Source organism: Aegilops tauschii, chromosome 3, assembly GCF_002575655.3.
Source record: "Aegilops tauschii subsp. strangulata cultivar AL8/78 chromosome 3, Aet v6.0, whole genome shotgun sequence".
In the NCBI taxonomy this organism is placed as follows: Eukaryota; Viridiplantae; Streptophyta; class Magnoliopsida; order Poales; family Poaceae; genus Aegilops; species Aegilops tauschii.
Window position 1 is genome coordinate 46901090 of NC_053037.3, and position 9179 is coordinate 46910268.

Below are 9179 nucleotides of genomic sequence, written 5' to 3' on the forward strand. Positions count from 1 at the left end.
TAAGGAAGACAATCGATAAATACCTCATGCTCCAACTTCGTTACATAACGGTTCACCATACGTGCATGCTACGGGAATCACAAACCTCAACACAAGTATTTCTACAATCCACAACTACCCACTAGCATGACTCTAATATCACCATCTTTATATCGCAAAACTATTGCAAGGAATCAAACATATCATATTCAGTGATCTACAAGTTTTATGTAGGATTTTATGACTAACCATGTGAATGACCAATTCCTGTCATCTCTCTAAATAGATATAAGTGAAGCAAGAGAGTTTAATTCTTTCTACAAAAGATATGACCACGCTCTAACAAATATAAGTGAAGCAAAAGAGCATTCTACAAATGGCGGTTTTCTATGTAAAGAGAAACAGGCAATCCAAACTTCAAATGATATAAGTGAAGCACATGAAGCATTCTATAAAACCATACTCAAAAGATATAAGTGAAGTGCAAAGAGCATTCTATAAATCAACCAAGGACTATCTCATACCAGCATGGTGCATAAAAGAAAAGTGAAAACTAAATGCAAAAGACGCTCCAAGATCTGCACATATCACATGAATGAAACGAATCCGAAAACATACCGATACTTGTTGAAGAAAGAGGGGATGCCTTCCGGGGCATCACCAAGCTTAGACGCTTGAGTCTCCTTGAATATTTACTTGGGGTGCCTTGGGCATCCCCAAGATTGGGCTCTTGCCTCTCTTCCTTCTTCTCACATCGAGACCTTCTCGATCATCGAACACTTCATCCACACAAAACTTCAACAGAACACTCGGTAAGATCCGTTAGTATAATAAAGAAAATCACTACTCTAAGTACTGTTGTAAACCAATTCATATTTTGTATTTGCATTGTGTCTACTGTAGTATACCTTTTTCATGGCTTAATCCACTGATATAAATTGATAGTTTCATCAAAACAAGCAAACTATGCATCAAAAACAGAATCTGCCTAAAACAGAACAGTCTGTAATAATCTGAACATTAACCATACTTCTGTTACTTGAAAAATTCTGCCAAAATTAGGAAAAATAAACAATTTGTATAGAAAGACAGTGCAAAAAGAATAAGAACCATTTGACATTGCAGTAAAAAATGTAAAATAGCGCACTACAACCAAAGTTTCTGTCCTGCACCGTACAAACCAACAAGCATTGTAAACATCCTAAAGGCAAACCTTGGCACATTATTTTTATAATACAATGGAATTGTACAAGGGGATAATTATTTTTGTTGAAAAGTTTCTGTAATCAAGATTCACAAAGTTTCCGTGAGCATGAACAAAGTTCAAGGCTGGCTCCCACTTCAACAATGCTTGTCTCTCTCACTTTCACTTTCCTTTTTGAAAAAGTTTTAGGTTCCCCTCTTTATTTTTGTTGTTTTTAAACTATATGAAAGCACTCAACAGAAATAAATGACTCTCTAAAACTTCCGGGTTGTCTCCCTGGCAGCGCTTTCTTTAAAGCCATTAAGCTAGGCTTATAGTGCTCAAGTAGTGAATCCACCCGGATCCCAAGGTATATCAAAGCCAATTTTAATTAGCAATGATTTCTAATTTAGTAGTGAGCACAAGGCAACATATATCATGCAACAACAAAGTCTAACTCTCTTCCTATGCATCGGCATGTCATAAAGAACAATTCATGCACACAAAGTAAAGGCCAATGCATAGTATAAACAGTTTCTTGTAATTTTATCATGTTCGAAACATAGAGAGGTGGAGATATAGTTCCCCTCTCATAATAATTGCAAGTAGGAGCAGCAAGCACATGCATATTATATTCATCAAAATCATCATGTGCAATGGTATAAGGCAACCCATCAATATAATCCTTAATAAGTGCAAACTTCTCCGATATAGTGTAGTTGGGAGAATTCAAAAGGATAATAGGACTATCATGCGTGGGTGCAATAGCAACAATTTCATGTTTAACATAAGGAACTATAGCAAGTTCATCTCCATAAGCATAATTCATATTGGCATCTTGGCCACAAGCATAGCAAGAATCATCAAAAAGGGATATTTCAAGAGAATCAACGGGATCATAACAGTCATCATAGCAATCATCCTTCGGTAAGCACGAAGGGAAATTAAACAATTTATGAGTTGAAGAGTTACTCCCATTAGAAGGTGGGCATGGGTAGCTAATCCGCTCTTCCTCCTTTTGTTCTTCGCTCTCCTCATCATCTTTTTCATCCAATGAGCTCACAATTTTATCAATTTCTTCTTCCATAGACTCCTGCAAAATATTAGTCTCTTCTTGGACAGAGGAGTAGTCCTCAATATATGGTTCAACATAGGTATTAGAAGCATAATTATCATAGCAATATTTAAGTATGGAAAAATTTTCAGATTTGTAAAGAGTAGCATCATACGTTTCAATCAAAGAAGCAATTTCATAAGCACCCTTAAAAGCAACAAATTCTTCAATTTGTTGAACATCATAGTAACTATAAACACCTTTAGCATACGAAGATAAGATTCCATTATCAATAAACTCACATTGGTAGGGAAGGTGTTTCTTAGGGTTTTCAGAACAACAAGTAATATCATATATTTCACATAAATTCCAAGCATAGCATTGCAAACGATGAATTTGACCCAATAGAATTTTCCCTTTTTCAGATATTCGGTATCGCACATAAAAAGCATGCTCATCTAAAGATTTGCCCTCAACTAAGCTAGTTGGGGTTTCAGCACGAGCACATAGGGATCGAAGATGATCCAAGTAAAAAGCTTCAGGAGTGTGATAGATTGTGAGTGGTTCTTCAACCATTGGTTCAGTAGGTACAACTTTTTTTTTTGGTATTTTGCGTTTCCTACCCATAACTAAAGATAGAAAACAACTAAGAACAGGAAATAAAAATTACTTAGTGATAAAGCAAACAAGCACACACGAGAATATTCACCCCACGCTATTGCTCCCCCGCAACGGCGCCAGAAAAAGGTCTTGATAACCCACAAGTATAGGGGATCAATTGTAGCCTCTTTCGATAAGTAAGAGTGTCGAGCCCAACGAGGAGCTAAAGGTAGAACAAATATTCTCTCAAGTTCTATCGACCACCGATACAACTCTTCACACGCTTGACGTTCGCTTTACCGGAAACAAGTATGAAACTAGAAGTACTTTGTAGGTGTTTTTGGATAGGTTTGCAAGATAATAAAGAGCGCGTAAATAAAATCTAGGGGCTGTTTAGATAAAGACACGACTAAATTAGTTTTAGTAGAGAGCTTTTTGTTACGAGAAAGTTATTTGTTCCTAGGCAATCGATAACTAGACCGGTAATCATTATTGCAATTTTATTTGAGGGAGAGGCATAAGCTAACATACTTTCTCTACTTGGATCATATGCACTTATGATTGGAACTCTAGCAAGCATCCGCAACTACTAAAGATCATTAAGGTAAAACCCAACCATAGCATTAAAGCATCAAGTCCTCTTTATCCCATACGCAAACAACCTACTTACTCGGGTCTATGCTTCTGTCACTCACGCCACCCACCATAAGCAAACCATGAACATATTGCAAACCCTACAACGGGAATCCCTCACGCTTGTGCGACACGGAGAGCACCATAGGACAACACCAATAATAAAACTGAAGGAAATATGCCCTAGAGGCAATAATAAAGTTATTATTTATTTCCTTATATCATGATAAATGTTTATTATTCATGCTAGAATTGTATTAACCGGAAACATGATACATGTGTGAATACATAGACAAACAAAGTGTCACTAGTATGCCTCTACTTTACTAGCTCGTTAATCAAAGATGGTTATGTTTCCTAGCCATAGACATCAGTTGTCATTTGATTAAAGGGATCATATCAGTAGGAGAATGATGTGATTGACTTGACCCATTCCGTTAGCTTAGCACACGATCGTTTAGTATGTTGCTATTGCTTTCTTCATGACTTATACATGTTCCTATTACTATGAGATTATGCAACTCCCGTTTACCGGAGGAACACTTTGTGTGCTACCAAACGTAACAACGTAACTGGGTGATTATAAAGGTGCTCTACAGGTGTCTCCGAAGGTACTTGTTGGGTTGGCGTATTTTGAGATTAGGATTTGTCACTCCGATTGTCGGAGAGGTATCTCTGGGCCCACTCGGTAATGCACATCACTATAAGTCTTGCAAGCATTGCAACTAATGAGTTAGTTGCGGGATGATGTATTACGGAACGAGTAAAGAGACTTTCCGGTAACGAGATTGAACTAGGTATTGAGATACCGACGATCGAATCTCGGGCAAGTAACATACCGATGACAAAGGGAACAACGTATGTTGTTATGCGGTTTGACCGATAAAAATCTTTTTAGAATATGTGGGAGCCAATATGAGCATCCAGGTTCCGCTATTGGTTATTGACCGGAGACGTGTCTCGGTCATGTCTACATAGTTCTCGAACCCGTAGGGTCCGCACGCTTAAAGTTAGATGACGATTATATTATGAGTTTATGTGTTTTGATGTACCAAAGGAGTTCGGAGTCCCGGATGAGATCAGGGACATGACGAGGAGTCTCGAAATGGTCGAGACGTAAAGATCGATATATTGGACGACTATATTCGGATATCGGAAAGGTTCCGAGTGATTCGGGTATTTATCGGAATACCGGAGAGTTACGGGAATTCGCCGGGGAGAAGTATTGGGCCTTATTGGGCCATACGGGAATAGAGGAGAGAGGCCAAAAGGAAGGAGGCGCGCACCCCCCCCCTCTGGTCCGAATTGGACAAGGAGTGCAGCCCTTTTTTCCTTCTCCCTCTCCCCCTCTTTCCTTCTCTCCTACTCCAACAAGGAAAGGAGGAGTCCTACTCCCGGTGGGAGTAGGACTCCCCCCTTGGCGCGCCCTCCTCCTTGGCCGGCCGCCTCCCCCTTGCTCCTTTATATACGGGGGCAGGGGGCACCCCATAGACACAACAATTGATCTCTTGATCTCTTAGCCGTGTGCGGTGCCCCCCTTCACCATAATCCACCTCGATAATATCGTAGCGGTGCTTAGGCGAAGCCCTGCGTCGGTAGAACATCATCATCGTCAGCATGCCGTCGTGCTGACAGAACTCTCCCTCAAAGCTCGGCTGGATTGGAGTTCGAGGGACGTCATCTAGCTGAACATGTGCTGAACTCGGAGGTGCCGTGCGTTCGGTACTTGATCGGTCGGATCGTGAAGACATACGACTACATCAACCGCGTTGTGCTAACGCTTCCGCTTTTGGTCTACGAGGGTACGTGGACACACTCTCCCCTCTCGTTGCTATGCATCACCATGATCTTGCGTGTGCGTAGGAAATTTTTGAAATTACTACGTTCCCCAACAGTGGTATCAGAGCCAGGTTTTACGCGTAGATGTCATATGCACGAGTAGAACGCAAGTGAGTTGTGGTCGATATAAGTCATACTGCTTACCAGCATGTCATACTATGGTTCGGCGGTATTGTTGGATGAAGCGGCCCGAACCGACATTACGCGTACGCTTACGCGGGACTGGTTCTACCGACGTGCTTTGCACGTAGGTGGCTGGCGGGTGTCATTTTCTCCAACTTTAGTTGAACCGAGTGTGGCTATGCCCGGTCCTTGCGAAGGTTAAAACAGCACCAACTTGACAAACTATCGTTGTGGTTTTGATGTGTAGGTAAGAACGGTTCTTGGTAAGCCCGTGGCAGCCACGTAAAACTTGCAACAACAAAGTAGAGGACGTCTAACTTGTTTTTGCAGGGCATGTTGTGATGTGATATGGTAAAGACATGATGCTAAATTTTATTGTATGAGATGATCATGTTTTGTAACCGAGTTATCGGCAACTGGCAGGAGCCATATGGTTGTCGCTTTATTGTATGCAATGCAATCGCCCTGTAATGCTTTACATTATCAGTAAGTGGTAGCGATAGTCGTAGAAGCATAAGATTGGCGAGATGACAACGATGCTACGATGGAGATCAAGGTGTCGCGCCGGTGACGATGGTGATCATGACGGTGCTTCGGAGATGGAGATCACAAGCACAAGATGATGATGGCCATATCATATCACTTATATTGATTGCATGTGATGTTTATCTTTTATGCATCTTATCTTGCTTTGATTGACGGTAGCATTATAAGATGATCCCTCACTAAATTATCAAAGTATAAGTGTTCTCCCTGAGTATGCACCGTTGCGAAAGTTCTTCGTGCTGAGACACCACGTGATGATCGGGTGTGATAGGCTCTACGTTCAAATACAACGGGTGCAAAACAGTTGCACACGCGGAATACTCAGGTTAAGCTTGACGAGCCTAGCATATAACAGATATGGCCTCGGAACACGGAGACCGAAAGGTCGAGCGTGAATCATATAGTAGATATGATCAACATAGTGATGTTCACCATTGAAACTACTCCATCTCACGTGATGATCGGACATGGTTTAGTTGATATGGATCACGTGATCACTTAGAAGATTAGAGGGATGTCTATCTAAGTGGGAGTTCTTAAGTAATATGATTAATTGAACTTAAATTTATCATGAACTTAGTCCTGATATTATTTCGCAAATTATGTTGTAGATCAATAGCTCGCGTTGTTGCTTCCCTATGTTTATTTTGATATGTTCCTAGAGAAAAATTATGTTGAAAGATGTTTGTAGCAATGATGCGGATTGGATCCGTGATCTGAGGATTATCCTCATTGCTGCACAGAAGAATTATGTCCTTGATGCACCGCTAGGTGACAGACCTATTGCAGGAGCAGATGCAGACGTTATGAACGTTTTGCTAGCTCAATATGATGACTACTTGATAGTTTAGTGCACCATGCTTAACGGCTTAGAATCGGGACTTCAAAGACGTTTTGAACGTCATGGACCATATGAGATGTTCCAGGAGTTGAAGTTAATATTTCAAGCAAATACCCGAGTTGAGAGATATGAAGTCTCCAACAAGTTCTATAGCTAAAAGATGGAGGAGAATAGCTCAAGTAGTGAGCATGTGCTCAGATTGTCTGGGTACTACAATCGCTTGAATCAAGTGGGAGTTAATCTTCCAGATAAAATAGTGATTGACAGAATTCTCTAGTCACCATCACCAAGTTAGTAGAACTTCGTGATGAACTATAGTATGCAAGGGATGACGAAAACAATTCCCAAGCTCTTCGCAATGCTTAAATCGGCGAAGGTAGAAATCAAGAAAGAGCATCAAGTGTTGATGGTTAACAAGACCACTAGTTTCAAGAAAAGGGCAAAGGGAAGAAGGGGAACTTCCAGAAGAACGGCAAGCAAGTTGCTGCTCAAGTGAAGAAGCCCAAGTCTGGACCTAAGCCTGAGACTAAGTGCTTCTACTGCAAAGGGACTGGTCACTGGAAGCAGAACTGCCCCAAGTATTTGGCGGATAAGAAGGATGGAAAAGTGAACAAAGGTATATTTGATATACAGATTATTGATGTGTATTTTACTAGTGTTCGTAGCAACCCTTCGGTATTTGATACTGGTTCAGTTGCTAAGAGTAGTAACTCGAAACGGGAGTTGCAGAATGAACAGAAACTAGTTAAGGGTGAAGTGACGATGTGTATTGGAAGTGGTTCCAAGGTTGATAAGGTCACCATCGCATACTCCCCTTACCTTCGGGATTAGTATTGAACCTAAATAAATGTTATTTGGTGTTTGCGTTGAGCATAAATATGATTGGATCATGTTTATTGCAATACGGTTATTGGTGTGTGCGTTGAGCATGAATATGATTGGATCATATTTATCGCAATACGGTTATTCATTTAAATCGAAGAATAATTGTTGTTCTGTTTACATGAATAAAACCTTCTATGGTCATACACTCAATGGTTTATTGAATCTCGGTCGTAGTGATACACATATTCATAAGATTGATGCCAAAAGATGCAAAGTTGATAATGATAGTGCAACATATTTGTGGCACTGCCGTTTAGGTCATATTGGTGTAAAGCGCATGAAGAAACTCCATGCTGATGGGCTTTTGGAATCACTTGATTATGAATCACTTGATACTTGCGAACCATGCCTTATGGGCAAGATGACTAAGACTCCGTTCTCCGGTACAATGGAGCGAGCAACTGACTTATTGGAAATAATACATACTGATGTATGCGATCCGATGAGTGTTGAGGCTCGCGGCGGGTATCATTATTTTCTGACCTTCACAGATGATTTGAGTAGATATGGGTATATCCACTTGATGAAACACAAGTCTGAAACATTTGAAAAGTTCAAAGAATTTCAGAGTGAAGTGGAAAATCATCGTGACAAGAAAATAAGGTTTCTACGATCTGATCGCGGAGACAAATATTTGAGTTACGAGTTTGGTCTTCAATTAAAAGAAAGTGGAATAGTTTCACAAATTCGTGCCACCTGGAACACCACAGCATAATGGTGTGTCCGAACGTCATAACCGTACTTTATGGGATATAGTGCAATCTATGATGTTTCTTACCTTCAGCACTATAGTTTTGGGATTATGCATTAGAGACAGCTGCATTCACGTAAAAAGGGCACCATCTAAATTCGTTTGAGACGACACCGTATGAACTGTGGTTTGGCAAGAAACCAAAGTTGTCGTTTCTTTAAGTTTGGGGCTGCGATGCTTATGTGAAAAAGCTTCAACCTGATAAGCTCGAACCCAAATCGGAGAAATGTGTCTTCATAGGATACCCAAAGTAGACTGTTGGGTACACCTTCTATCACAGATCCGAAGGCAAAACTTTTGTTGCTAAATTCGGAATTTTTCTGGAGAAGGAGTTTCTCTCGAGTGGGAGGCAAGTAGAACTTGATGAGGTAACTGTACCTGCTCCCTTATTGGAAAGTAGTTCATCACAGAAATCTGTTCCTATGACTCCTACACCAATTAGTGAGGAAGCTAATGATGATGATCATGAAACTTCAGATCAAGTTGTTACTGAACCTCGTTGGTCAACCAGAGTAAGATCCGCACCAGAGTGGTACGGTAATCCTATTCTGGAGGTTATGTTACTAGACCATGATGAACCTACGAACTATGAAGAAGCGATGGTGAGCCCAGATTCCACGAAATGGCTTGAAGCCATGAAATCTGAGATGGGATCCATGTATGAGAACAAACTATGGACTTTGATTGACTTGCCCAATGATCGGCAAGCCATTGAGATTAAATGGATCTTCAAGAGGAAGACGGA